The sequence below is a fragment of the Mercenaria mercenaria genome, chromosome 5 (assembly GCF_021730395.1).
Source record: "Mercenaria mercenaria strain notata chromosome 5, MADL_Memer_1, whole genome shotgun sequence".
Lineage (NCBI taxonomy): Eukaryota > Metazoa > Mollusca > Bivalvia > Venerida > Veneridae > Mercenaria > Mercenaria mercenaria.
Genome location: NC_069365.1, coordinates 34100963 through 34120817, shown reverse-complemented (window position 1 = coordinate 34120817; position 19855 = coordinate 34100963). Strand labels below are relative to the sequence as shown.

At 34.7% G+C, this 19855-nt stretch overlaps 1 long non-coding RNA gene across 1 annotated transcript; it reads left to right on the top strand.

Annotated features, from left to right (window-relative positions):
* The first annotated feature begins 9162 nt into the window (after positions 1 to 9162).
* Positions 9163 to 16595, top strand: LOC123558867 (uncharacterized). The gene is made up of 7 exons (XR_008371172.1): positions 9163 to 9214; positions 9783 to 9992; positions 10274 to 10353; positions 10644 to 10734; positions 11135 to 11297; positions 15793 to 15950; positions 16373 to 16595. It is a non-coding gene; the product is annotated as an uncharacterized LOC123558867 (long non-coding RNA).
* The last annotated feature ends 3260 nt before the right edge of the window (positions 16596 to 19855 follow it).

Below are 19855 nucleotides of genomic sequence, written 5' to 3'. Positions count from 1 at the left end.
AAGATGGTAGAGGCCTGAACCTATAAAACCATTTGCCATCAATTACGTCAAACACCACTTACTATTAAACATATTTTAATCGACCATCCACAGCGCAACTCGTACTATAATGTTAAATCCTAAAAAGAGCTGTACGAGCAAATTTCAGCCGACAAAATTTTGCAGTTTTTAACAAATAGGTATGTATCATAAAATCTGAACCTTATTTGATTTTTATTAACCACTTTTATACTTTTTAATGTTTGCATTTGATTGTTTACACTATTTATGTATTTACGCTTTTACTTTAATAGTTTTATTTATTCTTTGCAATTAACGTAATCCATTTAACATTTTCTCGGCGATATATGACCTTTTTGTGTCGATTTGCCGTAAAACCCAACTCATTTATTCATTCGATTACTTGAGAACCACTTGAAAATGAATGGACAAGCACAATAGTTAACCTCCATTGATTTTGAGGTCACACTATCAAAGGTATCAGCAGCCATATAATGGAAGTACATTTCAGGTCAGTAACTTTAGAAGCATTTGACCTAGATTATTCAAATTTCAAAGGGGGGCAGTACTTACAGAGTATTTTATCTGTGGTCACTGTATAAAACGTCACAGGCTATGATCATCATAACTAATCTTTGATCAATAACTGGATAACCATTTTAACTAGAATATTTCAGCTTGATAGGCTGTTAGGGCTAACAGTGTAGTTGACCACAATAAAATTTTGGGGTTATTAATACTGATGCATGAACATGGAAATTTTTATCAATAACTTGACAACCAGACCTAGAATGTCGAAATTTCAAAGGATGTTTAGATATGTAGATTTATATTAAAGGAAATACTTTACAAAAATGTTGTTTACCTGCACATTTTCCTTTCAGACATTGCATTTCTATGTCAGCATGTGTATATTGTAGAAATATATAACAATCTCTCTCTGGTCATGTTACTTTTTCTCTTTTGTCTGCATCAGATCAATTTCCGATGTTAAAATTAAACAAATTGTTACAAATTCATTAGAACTACATCAAAAGGTTCTTGGATTCAAGAAAAGTTAAACTTCAATTCAATATTTCAATTTTACTACACCTAATGACGATATAACTATGATCACTGTTCATTATACACTTATTGACCTAATGGAAAACAAAGATTTTATGGTCAATGCATTTTTGATCATCATGATGTTAGTTTTAAAATTAATGCTTATATTGATTCTTACTTGTACTGTTGCTTTTCCATTTTTTTTCCAAGCCGTTATCAGTTAGGATAGGTATAAAGTCCGCATTATTCATAGTGGAGTTGAGCTGAAATGAAAAATAACTGATTATTTAAGTTTTTCTGTGTTGTTAAAAAGAAAGAGTTTTCAAAAGCACCTTCATTGGCAATGATCTGGTGTTGGAGGAGTAGTTATGTTAATTTATACTGTTTGAAGTAACTGTTTTTTTTTGGTTTTCTTAAGTCATTAATATGTTACCTTTTTTCCTTTGCAAATCCTGAACTGGAAACAAACAAATTCCGTAGCATTCATTTGCCTTTCTTGTCATCTTTGAATTTGAACTGAAATTGGGAGAATTGTCTATTTTATTGTTTTATATTAAGGTATTGGACCCGTAATAGTAATGTTTAAAAATGGCATTTGCTTGGTGTATTCTTAAAGTTAACCATGTTTCGCATTGTGTATGCTTTCTAACTTACTGCTTTACGCATGCTTACTAACTTACAGAACGTGATTGGGGGCATAGGTTTTAAGCTTGGAACAGCGCATCTGTACCAACACCTTGCAACAGGCCCTGATACTCTCGACTCAACGGTTAGTCAGTGTGTGTATGTAATGAACTGACTGCGAATTCATTTTTTACTGTTTGGTAAATGGGGGGCGTACATATAGATTTGCCCTTGTCCGTACGTCCGTCCTTCCGAGAATGTTGTGTCGCGCCTAGCTCAAATAGTATTTGACGTAGAATCACATAACTTTACAGGAATGTTGGTCAGCATGTGTAATTGTGCACCTGGGGTTTCGCGTCCGGATTGATTCAGTCGTATAGGAGTTATGGTCTCTGACTTTGTAAAAATTCGTCCTTTTAGTGTTGTGTCGCGCCTAGCTCCAAAAGTATTTGTCGTAGTCACAAAACTTTACAGGAATGTTGGTCAGCATGTGAAGTTGTGCACCTGTGGTTTCGCGTCTTGATTCATTCAGTCGTGTAGGAGTTATGGCCGCTGACTTAGTAAAAAATTGGTCATTTTAATGTTGTGTCGCGCGTAGCTCCAAAAGTATTTAACCTAGAGTCACCAAACTTTACAGGAATGTTGGTCAGCATGTGTAGTTGTGCACCTGGGTTTCGCGTCCGGATTCATTCAGTCATGTAGGAGTTATGGCCCCTGACTTAGTAAAACATTTGTCATTTTAATGTTGTGTCGCGCATAGCTCCAAAAGTATTTGACCTAGAGTCACCAAAATTTATAGGAATGTTGGTCAGCATGTGCAGTTGTGCATCTAGGGATTCGCGTCTGGATTCATTCAGTATTGTAGGAGTTATGGCCCCTGACTTAGCTAAAAATTATACATTTTAATGTTGTGTCGCGCGTAGGTCCAAAAGTATTTGTCAAGCCTTTCCTGAGTTATTGTCCGGCTACCATGAGTTTGGCAAATTTTAAGTTGAAAAGGGGCCATAGCTACATAAAATATTGGTGGTTTGTACCCAGTCGAACTTTCACTGGAGTGCTTTATGACTCCAATAGTGGATGAATATTGCACAATAACTTAAGTCTGTTTTAAAAATATCAAATAATAAGAGAGCTATAGATAAAGTGTATGATAAAACTATATAAGAATAATTCTAAGCAAAAAGGGGTAATAATTCAGGAAATATTGGTGAAAGAGTCATGCACCTTGTGTCATATGATGTGGGTGATGATGAACAACTACTTCAAGTCTGAATCAAATGCATTTCGTAATAACTGAGATATAGTGAAAAAGCTCCAAAATTAACCTTAAATTCTAAGTAAAAGGGGCATAATTCATGAAAACTTGGTGTCAGAGTTATGCACCTTGTGTCTCATGATGTGGGAGATAAGGTGGAACTTCTATTTTAAGTTTGAATCAAATCCATTTAGTAATAACCTGAAATTGTAAGTACAAGAGGGTCATGATGACTCTGAATCGCTCACCTGAGTAATATGAGCCACATGTTTAAAATGACACATGATGTTAAATATTAGAAAATAGGTCAGTAGGTCACATTCATGGTCACTGAAAGTCAGTAAAGATCGGTGTGCAAAACTGTACATGTCATCCAAATTGATTTAGCTCTCAATTTTATATTAAAAAAAGAAATATGAAGAAATATTTATTATCTTTTCCGACTCGCTTTCTGTTTTGCAGTCAGTTCATAACCGAAATATGGAAACTCCATTCATTCAAAATATTCTTCTCAGGGTTCATGAACTATCTTTAAAAAAGTCTATCATATTTTGTTGGATTCCCAGTCATGTTGGTATTCATGGAAACGAGGATGCTGATATTGTAGCAAAGAAATCCCTTTCATTATCACAATCTAATTTGAAATTACCACATACCGATTTTAGGCCTAATATAAACAAATACATTTTATCTAAATGGCAATCGTCATGGAACAATGCTTCATTCAATAAACTTCATGATATCAAACCTACTCTAGGGGAATGGCATCAAGGGAACAGATCTGATCGCAGAGAGGAAGTTGTTCTTTCTCGTTGTCGAAAAGGTCATACCCGTATGACTTTCTTATCTTTTGAATAAAGATCAACCCGAATGTGTACCAGGAAAAACACCGCTAAGTATTATACATTTTTCAATCGACTGTGTGGACGTTGCACCACAACGCAGTTCATATTATGACGTTCAATCTTTGAAAGAGGTATTTGAAAACGTTTCAGTTGGAAATATTTTATCGTTTTTAAAGCAGATAGGAATTTATCAAAAAATCTGACATTTCATATTTTTATTCACATCTTTTGCAATATTATTATGTTTGCAGTTGATATTTTAAAACATACGTATATAGATCTACATTTTTACATAAATGATTTTAGATATGCTTTACATTTTTACATAAATGATTTTAGCTTTACATTTTTACATAAATGATTTTAGTTATGCTTTACATTTTTACATAGATAATTTAAGGTATGCTTTACAGTTTGCGTTTTCAATATTACTTCTTCTCGGCGATATATGACCATTTTGTGTCGATTCGCCGTAAAACCCAGCTCACTCAGTCACTTCACTTTTGTTTTCAGACCAGTGCCGGTTCTTATTCAACACTACAACACTTTAATTATGAGAGGAATACGGCATGTCTCATCCTTGACCAGGCGGCAACAATGGAAATATTCTTACTCATGTATCATTTAGGTTAATAATGATGAAATGCATAACTATGCCATGATCCCTTGATATAAAGTTTTACGTTATTAATAACTTTATGTCACAAATCAAACGTTGCATCAATAGCTATCTTTTTTTAAGATAAACGAAAATATCCCTACCAACATTGTCTTACTAAATACTCATAAACTCATTCATTATTTGAACAATTCACTTACATCTGTAATAAATGAAGTCATTTCCTCGGACTGACTTTCCTATTATTGGGTTTGTTGCTGACCCACTATAAAATATATGGGTTAGTGGATTCCAGACAAGCAGGTCAGTAAAAAGCAATAAAGATAACATGGTAAGTGATGTTCCGTTTGCCCCGGTGATCAAGTCTGCAACATCTAGTCTGACCACAAAGAATGGACTTTCTTAAAAATTAAAGTCCACTTTGAAGACTTTTTCTGATACGTCTAACTGTTCAGCGTGCATCTTTATGCGCTTTATCGTCTTTGTGTTGTTTTTATCTTTGTTTTTAAACAATGCTCTTTAAAATGGAGTACAATACATGGCCGGTCCGTGATCGGAATAATAATCAATTATTTCAGTGTCCTGGAAACACGTCGGCAGAGACATGGAGGTATTTGGCATTTATATGAAGCCAGGTTCAGGCACTGGAAATTTCTGAGATGCTCTTGAGTGTCTTCCATCTAACTAAGAGGCCTATACTGGTCCTTCCAAGGAAAGACGGCTTCGCACGTATCAGGAAACACGTCGTCAGAGGCATGGAGGTATTTGGCATTTATATGAAGCCTGGTTCAGGCACTGCAGATTTCTGAGATGCTCTTGAGTGTCTTCCATCTAACTAAGAGGCCTATACTGGTCCTTCCAAGAAAAAACGGCTTCGCGTGTATCGGTGCTATACACCGGGCATGTTAAAGAACCAGACTGTCTTTTCGCAAAGAGCAAGGCTAAGTTAGCCAGACAGGCCTGTATCTAAAAATGATTTCTCTTTTCTGTTCTGGGGGCTTTATCTCACTCTGTCCCACTGTTCAGATCGCTAATTGTCTTTACTACTAGTAGAGGATGATTTTCGCGTCCTGTGTGGCTGCGTTTGATATATGAAAAGCGCATTTGAACGTGTTTATTATGAAAATGGCGCTATATAAATCTGGTATAATAATAATGTTATTCTAAATCCACGTGTCGAGTAATACACTCATGGGAAAATAAGGAATCACGAAGTGTCACTTTGTGCTATGTACTAAGGATGATATTTTGATTCATAAGGTTTTTTTGATCCAGAGCTCTTCGAAAATGACATGTTGTCGGAGATAGCAAATCCTTGAGTGAAGTTCAATAATGGCCCATACATTTATGAAATGGTATAGAAGGCTTGATGGATATGTTAATACACTTAACGTCATTATACATGCCAGCTAAAATTTAAAACGATAGTATTATATCAAAATTTTATGAACAGTAGTAAAATGCTTTACACACGGGTTGTGCGTAATTATGGCTCGTGAAAAGGACTATTGTGTTTTTCTGATAACTTTATTACGATAAAACTTTTAAGGAAATGTACTGGCTATTGCAGATTTTCCATCAGATAAAGAACTTTTTTTCAGCAGTTGGTGTTATTCTGATAGCAGTTCTAAAATGCAAGTAGCATAGTTACCGGATGAAAGTTGTAGTGTCCACATTTTGGTTTTGTAGGCCCATTTAGTTGTGTGTTCACTTTTCATATTTTTGTACATATTACGAATTCCGGTTGAGATATGTTAAATATAATTTGAAACGTAGATCCTTTGGAAGAACCGAGAGCAAGTCAAACAGTAAAACTTGCAGTCTCGGTTTGATTTAATCTGTTCATGAGCAGTAAAAAAGAAACACCATTAGTACAATACTTTCACAGTAGTTTAAGATCCACTTTTCGCCGATAACTGACATCTGCATTTGATATATTTTCACTGTTTTCTACAGGGCATAAGTTCTAGACTAGCCCAGAATGTTGTGACCATGCGAGACTTTCAAGTTGTTAAGTATGATGTGGGTAGATTAACTGTAGGTACATAGTCCACGTGTAATTGGTCTTTGCTTTTGCGTCCAAACACAAAAAGTACACCAGGAACTTCGTCAATATTTTCCATCAAACAGAGGGATTAATTTCCGTATAACCACTAATTATGGTCAACAAAGGGCAAATAACTGTGCTCTTGTGTCTTTTTAACGCATCATTTTGTAACGAAAGACTACCATCATGTTGCACTAGAACTCGTTAGTATATGCATTTCGGAAATCTTCTTAGATCGAATTTTCCAAGTGCATATATTGGAAGTTTTAAGAATTGTCGAGTGCATAAAAGATAAGAAATAAGTGACCGTCCCTTACCGGTGGAAAAATTTGTTAGTGTTCGTCCCTCATTATTGGAAACAGTGTAAAGTCTAAAAATGCTTCAAGGCATTGAGGAGCTATTACTTATGTTTCAAAAATGACCTTGACCTACGCGACACGTTGTCTCATCATGGGAAGCATTTGTTTGCAAAACTAAAATAGTCCATCAATGCGCATAGGGTTATGAAGTGGAAACAGTTTTACTCGGCCTTCAATAGTGACCTTGACTTTTGTCCGACAACCGTGGGTCATGTGCGCAAGACAGTCAAATCATGAGGAACATTTATGGTAGTAATAAAAAGGTCCTTCAATGCAATTAAAAGTGATGGAGTGGGAACAAAGTTTTACTTGACCTTAAACAGTGACCTTGACCTTTAACCTACAATCATAGACCATGTGTGACACAATGTCCCATTATGGGGAACGTAGACACGTGACATGATATCCCACCCAGTCAAATTGCATTTACACCGGGCTGACCAGTCCTAACACTATCCTCTTAATGCAGAGCGCCAAGCGATGAAGCTACTAGTACCATTTATACGCTGCCAGGGATCGAACCCATGACCTCCCGCACTCGAAGCGGGCGCTATACTACTAGGCTACCGAAGCTTCGATGCATAAAAAGTTATGAACCGGAATCAGTTTTTACTTGACCGTCAATAGTGACCTTGACATTTGACCTAGAAGCCTAAGTCATGTGCACGCATAATTTAAATATTATCATCTATTCACATACAAAGTTCTGTGAACCTAGCTTGAATACTTTTTGAGTAATTTAAGGATCGACGTTTGCGGATGGACTGAGGGCATTCCTATATAGTCCAATCTGTCTATAAAGACCACTCGGGGAAACGACCAATAGTGGTCTTTCTGGACATGTGGTTGTTGTTCACAGGTAGAATTAAGCTGAAAATAGTATATTGGGACATTATTAAAGTGGACTTTGCACACAGGTGGTCTTTATTCAGAGGTGGTCTTTACCACAGGTGTGGCTGTAGTTCTCTCCGGTAATGAGACTGGCGTGCAAGGACGTCAACGTTTAGACGCTACAACATGTGTATATATTAGCATGGGAAGTCATTCGTAATCCATGTCAAAACTATTCGTACCTAATACATTCAAGACCCTACTAAATTTATGCGTATAAGTATTAATTGGCATTATTAATTATCGAGCATGTGTGCTTTATTTTCCTTTATATCATTTCCGCATGTTTTATGAGAAGTATTTAAGAAAACTGTTCAGGTCTACAAATCAGTATCTAGCAATGACTGAAGAACATTAAGCGCTGTATGTCCACCCTGACAATATTTACTACAGACCAGAATAAAGTATAGTAACGTTGATCCTAAATCCTATGTTACTTACCTGATTTCTCAAACTTCAGATTGATTATGGTGAGTTCGACCTTGTTAAATGAAACAAAAGCTACTAAAAAGTTTATAAAACAAAGAAGTTTAATTTATACCACGGAACTGTTGTATGAAATCAAAAGTTAAAAATAGTGAAAGAGAAGAACAATGTAAACTGATTCAAACATCAGATCACAAGGAATTTGATGAACAAGAAATATTTACAACACTTTATTCAATCATGTGTTTACCTACACGCTGAAACCCAGAAAAATTGTTTTGAATAACAAAATGAAATGTCTTATTATGATTACACTAATTAGAATACATTACATTACAAGGGAATATGCATGAGTATCACATAATTATTATATATTATTTAATGCCAAGGATGAAGTATACCACTTTCATACTATCTAAAACATCTAATGAAGTAGTAAGTGTGATAAAATGATTGCTACAAATGAAACTTTATTGTTGATATGCAGGGTTTGGCATAACATCGGATTAATTTAGTGTTAGAGAACAACATAAACATTTTCCGTATCGGATTTAGTTGAGGTTGTGTTACGTTTTGACACCTAGTGAATAAATTGTTCCTTTATTGGATCCATTTCAAGATAACACGTCACACCTAATATAAAAAGGGAAAACACAATTTTCAACAAACAAAGTCATATAACTCCCAGTTTCTAACGCAAATGGGTCTTTAAGACCAATTGAGGCTCTACTTAATTACAATATTTAGATCACAATGAGACGATCGTCCTAGGAGTCATACTAATAAGTGGTTGATTGCATCACGTTTGCGTGTAAAAATGGCCTCGCTTGTAATTAAAACAACTGACATGTGCTACAAATGAAATTATAAGATGTCTTAAGAATTAATGAAGATATTTCATCTGTGGTTAACTACAATGGTCCCATGCTTAGAGTATTTTACAGTGGTCTCAAATATAATTTCAGAGTAGCAGATAACAAGCTACTTGGCACGACACAACTATTGATAAGATATATTATAAACAGGAGCAAAGGTAGTATTCACTAGTTGCGGTTTGAACCACTACGACAATGCTTAAAACACTTCTTCTGACGACTGTGGGTAAGATATTATTTTTTCAATATCATTTTTAACAGAATGATAATTTCATGAGAATTTTCTGAGACATTTAAGGAAATAAAAACTTACCTTGATAAATATATTTCAAAGTAGAAAAATGATATTTTTTGGGTTTCATGCTATGAGCGGAATTAGTATATCGCAATGTAAACAAACATGTTTAATAAAGATCAAATTTAATAGATTTTAGACATTTTGATGGGGACTCGCGACGCAGTTGTCATGTATTAATCAAATCAGCAGTCAATATTAATGTTGTCTCCTGGAGATTAAAAAATAAATAAATATGTAACTAATGTAATATTAACAATATCTCCTTGCTGAAAAAAAAAAAGCTTTTCCGTTTTTATTGACATTAAGATTACAAAACTGGCATAACGTGTATTGTGTTTCCGAGTGAAAGATGGCTTTATTATACCTGTATATTTTTAAGGTAACCGTTTTGTTTGACTGGGTAACTGGAAAAATATGTCTTTCAGATGGATGTATGTACATCTCATTATAGGCGGGCGGCGTTAGTAAACACAATATTCTGTATGTATATTTCTAGCGTTTGTTGCGTATTGTGAGGCCGGTGTACGGTACATTGAAAGACCAGTTGGTTCGTCCAGGATCATAAATGGTGTTGAGGCAACATCGGGAGAATTTCCACACAGGTGTCTCTACTTCAGGTTGTTTCAGGACAAGGCTATCACATATGTGGGGGATCGGTAATTGCTGATGGATGGGTACTTACCGCTAGTCATTGTGTAGATGGACAGTAAGTAAAAAGTGTTTTATGGAAACTTTTTACATTGTAATTACATACTACTGTAGTATTTATACCCGTTATGATCGTGATGAATTATTTGCACAAGGATATTTACACTACTTAAATATCACGAGGTCTCTAGTTATGTTCCTACCCGTATTATCATTCATTATTAATGACTTTCTACCACGTAAAGCCTCGATAAACAGCATGAAAGACCAAAGAAATTCATAACATTTCAATAAATTTGTATTTTTTGTCATACACTTAGTTCGCAAACTGTTTTACAGAAATGTTACCATCGATTCATTTTGTACTTGGATCTAAACTTCAAACATGAAAAAAGGCACCACCCTAGAGGTTCTAGTAGGTAGGAAATCTTTCCGTTATCAGTTGCCTGCTCAATTTCAAAGTTATTTAGCGATGGATTTCTACAAATCTCGTTACAGGTTTCAGCTGTGAAGGTCGGGTTAGCGATCAATGACCATGATGGCCGTATTGTTTAACTTGAACTTTATCGCTTATTTTCATCACCTTGCCATGAGTACTGACAACGTTTTGATTCCTAAAATTAAACTCCAACATAAATTTCAAATATGAGTATATTTCGTAATGATGTTTCTGCATTAATCTACGTACTGTACTACATGTATGATACAGACACGCCGCTAACCTAGCCTTAGTAGTAGATATGCACGACTTCGGAAATCCTGGAAACAACATTTGGTTCAACATTGACCAAGTCATTATGGTACGTATACACCGGTACTTGTACATACTTTTAAGCTGTTTATATAAAAGTATGTAATATTAAATGTCACATGGACTTATTAAAGACGCGAGCGATGAATAGGAACCTGAGAGACTTATATCAAAGAAGTAAAAAGACGTATATCAAAGAAGTAAAAAGACTTATATCAAAGAAGTAAAAAGTAAAATAATGGCAAAGTTGTTTTGCTTTTTTTATTATGTAACAACGCTAGAAGAAATGCCACGCGGGTATGTTGCTTATGCTCCCCCGACTGTTGGTACTTCTGGTAAAAATCGATGTAAAGTCTATTTTTAACAGTTACCCTGTCTTAACTATTGATGCATGGTAGTAAAAATATATGTATACATTTATGTATTTTGCGGATTTCTTGTACATATAGCACGAACAGTACAATAGCGGACAAGGAACATATCCAAATGACATTGCTCTGTTAAAACTCCAACCAAATGGGAAAGATAGCACGAATAACAAGATTAAACTGGCTTCTGGTTTTGAAGATTACGCTGGAATGACTTGTACCATCAGTGGTTGGGGAACCTTAGGTAGGGTTCACATTTGGAATTAATTAATCAGTAGAACAGGCAAAATCTCAGGTACATGTTTGGACGTCAGGTAGAAGAAAGAAGGTTAGAATCACTGACTGTTAGAAAGTTTGTTGAAAGACTTATTCGATAATATCATAAATACTGTCTTCGTTTCATAGTTTTAAAATTTATTGAGCTAAGAATGCATGTTTCTGTACGTGCTGAAAATTTTACAGAAAAATATTTTAAATTATTATTTCATTGTTTCTATATTTCGTGTATTTACATCATTTTAAAGAAGCAAATAAACATTGTTTCATTTAAAATGATGAAATGTAAGATGAACGAAAAACTTTGTTATTGAAATAATATATTTGCTGTTCCTTTTGCCGTTACTTTATTTTTCGAATTTCTGACACTTTTAGATAATAATTATGTGCGTATATTGGCCTTCTAGTGCAGCCATAAGGTGAAAAAATCGTGCTATTTGTGGGAAAGGCATGAAACTTGGCAGAAAGGGAGGATATGGTGTCTTTAATTCAAAATTGAAAGGAAGTTTGAAAAAAATCAAAATGGCCGAAATTATTCAAAATGGCCGCCATTCATAAAAAATATGAAGAAAAGTAAGGGTCAGACACACTCGATACATTTTTTAGCCAGTTAATCTATGTTTTTAGTCATTTTTATGCAAACACTAATTATAGACACTTTTATGAATAGATTTCAGCTAATTATTGTTGTTTTTACAATATAATTACAGAAATTGAGTTACTTTCCTTTGATGCAGTTTCGTTATTTATACCGCAGACAGCTTGGTCTGTTAAAATCTTTTCAGAATGTTAAAAATCATAAAAGATTGATAAGAATAATAGTCGGAGTCCAAATGACCACACAAATTGTAATAAAATATTATCCAAACATTTTCTGATGCATACTGTAGAGAATACAACGTAATATTTGGACTAAAGTAATTCATGTGTGTTGTCACTTAGTTCATTTTCTCTGCATAAATTGAAATAAACACTTTTCATAATATATTCCAAAGATGAATATAGACTACTTTTCTACCAAGTACTAATATTTCCATAGAACTTATCATGTGTGTTTATTAATTTATAACTTCAAAGATGTAGAAAAGTGATCCAAATCCTTATCAAGGAATGAGTCAAATAACTTAAGTAAAATATTTAACCAAAATGGATAGGATAATTCGAAACCAGATTTAATTCAAATATTCGAACATTCAAAGAATGCAGCCACCCATACAACATTTCGAACTTTATTTTATCTACTTTTGAGGTAAAAATGTACAATGTACAAAGAATGTACAAAGAACAGATATAAGAAACTTCAATAAAAAAATACCACCAAAAAAACTTCAGATCATAAGAAGTTCATATTGGTGGCTATACATTAACAATATTCCGTTTTCAAGGAGTTTTGTTCAGTGAGATTCAGATGGTTGCTCCGGTTGTCACAAATCAGGGTTGAATTAAGACACTGGTACTTCTAATGACACAGTATCTTTTGATCTTGTGCCCCTGTTCTGCCTATAAACTTCTATCATGTTGTAAATAATAAGACTAAGGAAGATTGAGTAGAAACTCTATGGTTTGAGTGTGTATTTTGTACTGTAGTATTTTTCTGCAAGCCAAAGGAGGCTCCATCTATACAGGAGTACCGTAATCTGTATATGATCGGATGCTCGCTGCTGTGTTCTATACATGTTGTAGTTTGTGCAATACGGTGCTAGAAATACCATGAAACAATGCATTGCAATAGTCTATTAATGTGAGGTAGGAAAGCAGTTCATAAAGGTGTTGATTGCATCACAGGTTAGGTATCGCCTGGTCTGACCTATTATGTACAATTGTGGATATACAGAACTGAACATGTGAAAGTCTCACACTACCTAAGATTCATCTATTCCTTACATACATAGTTGCAGAGTCACTGGGTTCGCTCAACATGTTAACACTGTACCTGCAATTATACTTTGATATCAATAATAATATTTCTGTAATATCAGCATTGAGTTTGGGCATGTTACAATACGGTGAAATACCTAACTGTAGCTTTTATAGGCTTAAAAGAAAAGTATAACGGAGAGGCGTCGTGTAGTAACTACAAATCATTCCATAGCATCTCCTTTTTTTCACCAACCGTAAATATATGTAACTATTGGGGTTTAGTTTGTGACCCGTAGGTACACTGTATTTTTCTAACATACTGGTGTCGGTAGCTACCCAACAATGCACACCATTTGAGAGTGATTGCTTAGATAAATGCCACCCGACCTTCCAAATGGTGCTAAGTTCAGTGCAACACAGTCAGATTGTCAATGATCATGGTTCCAGTAGCTTGTATTATACATACAATATAGTCAAGAGGGTGAATAATGTCGTTCTGTAACTTTGTTAGGTCAGTCTGGTCTCCAAAATTTTTAAAATAAGTAGGAGACGGGATACAAGCATGTTGTTTTTGTGGCTGTTGGTTCTAGCCTAGGTTTCTTTAACACAGATCACATTTGTACATCCTTAAATATCATTGGTAAATTACGTAATGTATTTATATATTTTGCTATTAATGGTTACAGTTCCTCCAGGAGTTTCTTAAAAAGTCATGTCTTCAGTTTATTTAACGATTTATTGATACAACAGTCGCAGAAATTCTATTCATTGCAAGTTCCTGTTCAGATTACTCACAGGGAATAGCAAGATCACTTCTGTTTGTTTGTTTTGGGTTTAACGCCGTTTTCAACAGTATTTCAGTTATATAATGGCGGGTAGTTAACCTAAACAGTGTTACTGAATTTTGTACCAGTACAAACCTGTTCTCTACAAGTAACTGCCAACTTCCCCACAATAGTCAGAGGTGGAGGACGAATGATTTCAGACACGATGTCTTTTTATTTTATCAAATAGTCACGGGGCACGAGATCCGTAGATCTGCGCTCTCCCTATTGAGCTAAGATTACTGTCTCCCTACAGATTTTTGACGTATGCAGAGTAGTGATCAATTCAATCCTATTAGCCATCACTTTATATTTGAGTATTCATTGTCACTTTGAGTGTACGCCGCTTATGTTCAAGCTTGCTTTTTAGAAGTTTGGTCTTGTGAAAGTCGGTTATGATTACGTGCAACTTAGTCGAAATACGGGTATTTTAAGCGGGCAAATGAATGATATCTATCAGTGAACATTAGCTGTTTAAATACATAATTTATACCCTCACTAGCTTATCAACATGAGGCTGTGCATGGCACATGCATATAATTAGAGGGTAGTTTTCAAAACAGTCATATGACATGTTCATAATTTGATAACAAAGGCTATGATAATTAACTGTATACACACTGGAAACACACCTGTAATTATAATAGTTTGTGGTCAACCCCTATGTGGGCTTGCCTAATGAAAACAGTGGATTTGTCTTGACACTGGCGATGAAGATAAGTATGGTTTGATGTTTAATGTCTTTATATTTCACACATGCTCTTGAAAAAAAGACAAATATTACCTCATCTGCAAACGCAGTAATGCTATGTATAGCTGTTTGTCAATGCGGTGGTAATTATGGCAGCGGCTGATAAACTTATAAACATGGATAATAAACATATACACATTATATTTGGTAGGAATCAAGTACATTTATGTATATATCCCGTTAAATAAAGTGTTCAACATTCTTTACAAATTACATAAAACAGTATGTTAGGTCTGTTGCTGAAATAGGCTGTGTAAAATGTTGTTTTTTTTGTCTTTGTATTCTTTTCCATATAGATATGACAAGATTTGTTTTTAATTATTTCTATTTAAAATTCATATTCATGATCAATATGTTCTTAATTTACAGTATAATGATGGTTCGGTTCATGAAAATAAATCACTACTTTATATTGATATTTTGGCGGCCATTTTACTTTTGACGGCCATTTTGATAACACAGTAACATCAAATATATGTCAACAAATACAGTATGCAGCCCTAAATATCATACTGTGTAAACATTGAACATTTTTGCTGGTTGTTTTAGAAATATTTAGCATGAAAGTAGATTATTGGAAGAAATATTGGATTTTGGCGGCCATTTTTAAAATGGCCGACTAGTCAGCCATCTTGGGTATTACAGCAACTTCTTTTCGCTTTCTTATATAGATAATACCAAGTAACATATGTACCAAGTTTGATGCTTTTCCCACAAATGGCACGATTATATGAAGTTAAGTCACCATATGGCTGCACTATTCTTAATAAAAAGATCTAAGCTGAATAACAAAAGACATCATCTTTTATTCTGGTTGCGTCAGTTTCTCTTTTTCAAGTGAGTTTAGTCCTTTTCATTTTAAAAGGATGCATTATTCATTATAACATATGTAAGAGGGAGCGGGAGAGGGGGGGGGGGGGGGGGGGGGTCGACACAGTTCACTACATCGGATTCAGTTGAAATATATATTGACGAACGAAAACAATATCTAACATTTATCTAACATTTATCAAATTATATTTCAAAAGTGGATGGAAGGTCAGCTACAATACTGAATAAAGCGGACGTACTAGTGTTAAGTAGGTCGGAATGCACTGTAAAGAACTAGTGGAGTAGCACCCAGGTCCTGGATAAACATGGATGTGTCAAAGGTTATGATGGCGTCAATGGTGCCGCAGCATGTAATGTTAGTATGAATAGAACTTAAATCAGGGAAATCTTAGAAACCATTTTTCAATTATTAACTATTTATACGCAATTTTATAGCAATTAAACTCGTTTGGCGGTTTAATGCATTCACAAGTCTTTCATATATTAAAAAGCTATGCACTAGCTTAAAATTAAACCAAATTGATCCGCTTAACAATGTCGCATAAAAGAAGTAAAATTTAGGAACATGCCTCTTTTAAATTTAATAATAAACTGCAAAAAGGTTTCACATAAACTGACGTATACAATGAAGACTAGTGGCTGTTAAAAATAATAACTGAAATCAATTTTCAAAAATGAAGAGTAACTAAAGTTTTGAAAACATAAACCAACAGAGACATATTACAAATTCTGTTTATGATTTTGACACAATTCTGATTTAAAACAAATTTATCACAGGGAGACAGTGGTGGTCTATGATGTGCAATGATGTTTTAGTTGGAGCCACTTCTTGGGGACTTAGTGGCTGCCATACCGACGGTACAGTTACCAAACCAAATGTGTACGCCCGAATTTCGTACTTCTATAACTGGATCAACTCCAGGTGTTCAAACTGTGCTGTGTAATATTAACATGCAGATTCACTGAACTCTGTATAATCAGAAATAAAAATTAAGACTTATGCTTCTGTTTTTGTTATCCTTCAGTCTATGTTTGCATATTTCATTTTACACTGAAGCTATGCTTTCCTCTAAGACTTCGTGATTAGCACTTCTTAATGTGTTTGGGTCTCATTTTATACTATTTACACGAACATTCTTTAGTGTACATGATTTACTTTTCGTAACCAATACGTATGTTACGAATTCACTTGATTGGGACAACTTTTATGTACCCTGTCTTTTACTTTCTAACATAGTGGGAATATAGTGCAGGGATTTACGCGTACTTAGCCTCTTAATTTAAGCTCACGGGACGTGTGAAGTGTTTTCGCCACTGACTGTTCTAAAGCAGTACTAACTGTGTTCCTTATTATATATTCCTGCATAAACCTTTGTTTTTGCCGATTTGGGGCATGTGAAAAATAGGAGATACTCGTGAGCACGCGCTGTTGGTGAACGTTGCGAGTCCAACGTAAGAAAATTATGGATCCCGAGTCAGTTTTGATAAAAGTCGAAAGGTCTGAGACTTTCTTTGAATAGACAAACAACATTTACAAAAACACAAGTATTTCTATATTAATTTGAGTAGAGAAAATTGGCATGCTAACTTGAAAACTTTTTAAAATGTTTCTTCCTACTTTACTCATCTATGCAGCCTACTGACGTGTAATGTCAGGAATACGTTTGGAAGTTGGAAGGGTTGAGCTGTAAACTTTTTTAAGTTTGATGAGTTACATTGTTATTGAACATTTGATGAACGTGAGATACTTATTTGATATCTTTTTCAATGTATTTGTAGATCTCGCCATGCTTGGATTTATAAATCCAAACTGAGTGATAATGTCGATGTTGGAAAATACAAATTCGTGTGTTTTTCAAACTTTGATAAAGACGGGGCGGTCGCAAAGCAAAATTTTCTAAATTGATTTAAAAAAAAGGCATTCAGATTAATTAAGGATATAATTACGAAGAGTGTGTGTATTGATTTCTATTACATGATAATGTTAAAATTTAAAATTTAAAAAGCGCAAGGGAATGAATGAACCACGCAGAATTGTCGCCAGTCAGCACCTCTTACGTTGTGTAAATACAGGATGCCGTGTTAACTTTTCATCATAAACTGATTATATCGAAGAACGCAGGAGTCAAATATATTTTACATACATTTCAAAAGAAATTACAACGTCAAGAAATGCCACATTTGTAAATTCCGCTCGACATGTTTAAAATATACAAAGTTACTGTATGCCCCGGAAAGGCATAAATAAAACAAGTGTCCATAACAACATGAATTAACATTAACTTAATTGGCGTGTATTTTCCATTTTTTTCAGCAGTTTTATGCAAGAATAGCAATAACACACGGTTCTTGCGTGTAACAACATCTGCATCATCAATCCCTCGGGCTATGTTTGTGCACGAACCCGTAACAATCCCTCGGGATTTCGCAGATGTTATTACACGACAAAACGTTCGTTAACCCAACATTTGTTTTGTCCTTGCTGTGCTTGTCCTTTTCATTTCTTGTTGTCCATGTCTTGTTTTGCGTATATGTCTACTGTTTACATGTAGTATTAAATGCATATGATCTGTAAACTTTGGTTTAGGAGTCTGTGGCAGATAAAATTGTAAAAGTAACATAAATTATTTTGTTTCTGATTTTATGCAGTTAAGTCTCTTGCATTCAAACAATCTGTCTTTTTGATCGTGTAGCCCCATGTGGTTCTGGGACGATCTTTGTATGAAAAGAATTGGAACCACTGCCTTACCCTTGCATGATCGTAACAGGCGACTAACTTGGTTTTGCAGTAACTCTGTGATTCCAGCAGGTATGCAAATTTTGATTCCATACCTCTTGTTTTTATTTCGATGTAAATGGGATGTGGAACCAAAATATGTAGTCCTGTTTGTCGCCATATAACATATACTGTGTTGGTGCGCCGTAAAACCCAAATAAATAAATATTTTGATCGTGTAATGTAGGATCGTACATTCGAATATACTTTCAAGTTAACCATTCATTACTATGGGTGTCTGTCTATATATGGAAGGCACATTATCTTTACGTCAGCATTGCTACTCTTCAACGAAAAACGTGTACTTTTCTGACTTTAGATACTATTTCTAGGCTATTGCTTACGGAGGAGTCTTGTACCTATTTTTTGTCCAATTTATTCCCTTTTTTAACATTTTTTTTTTAAAAAAGATAACACACTGTTTCATGGAACTGATGCTCCTTAATAAGTAGTTAAACATCTAGCAAAAGATTTCGGATAAGTCGGAGGGAATCGCATGACAAATGCCCGCTTCGAACACATTTATGTTATATCCTTGTTCGGCACCTCCTGGCTGTTACTCATTATTATAACGGTATAGCTTCCGTTCAAGGACAAAAGTATACATTACTTGGACAAAAGAATACATTACTTTTTGGGGACTTTTTTGTACTTCTACATTGTTCTCTTATTCCTTCTTCAATTTCAATTTACACCGATATTCGCATTTTCAACTGTTACTGAGTACTGATATTATGAAAGACCTGAGACCACAGAGACAGCATTGACATCATATTAATCATTCGATTAAATGTTTTGTATTGTGTATATTATTGAATTTACATTTTAGGACCTTGTGAGAATCAGCTTGAAGTTTCCATGGAAATGCTTTAATGTGTTAAAAATATTTATTCTGGATCATTACTGGTCCGGTTTCTTACGGTGTCGTTTAAATATAAACGTAACGAAAATCCGCATGAGCACAACGAATTCATCCACATAATATTTTGACCGAATTGATGGAACTGTGACAGAAACTGCAATGCCGGTCCTATCTGTTGTGACTTCAAGTCGATTCCCAGTCACTATGAAGTTGGACATTGTGTTCACTGCTACAAGTAGACACCGTCGTTTATATGACTCAACAATTGTTGAAAAAGACGTTAAACCCGAACACACTCACACACACACACACACACACACACACAAAAGAAAAACGCATAATTCTGTTTCACCTATTACACTAACTTTTAACTCTACAATACCACGGTATTTGAAATAGATGAGATTCACCTTGCAATATAAGTTTACTTGCTTTTATATCAATAGAAAGAACATTTAATAAAATAAATATCTTTACATAACTAATAATTGATTAAAACAACGGAAACAATAACAAAGAGCAGCATTTATCGTTAAAACTCATCTCCCGCCCCCACACCATCCAGTAGTTTAAAAGTGAGTTGCCCTGCATCAGTTAACGTTTCCCTTCCTTTTAAAATCAG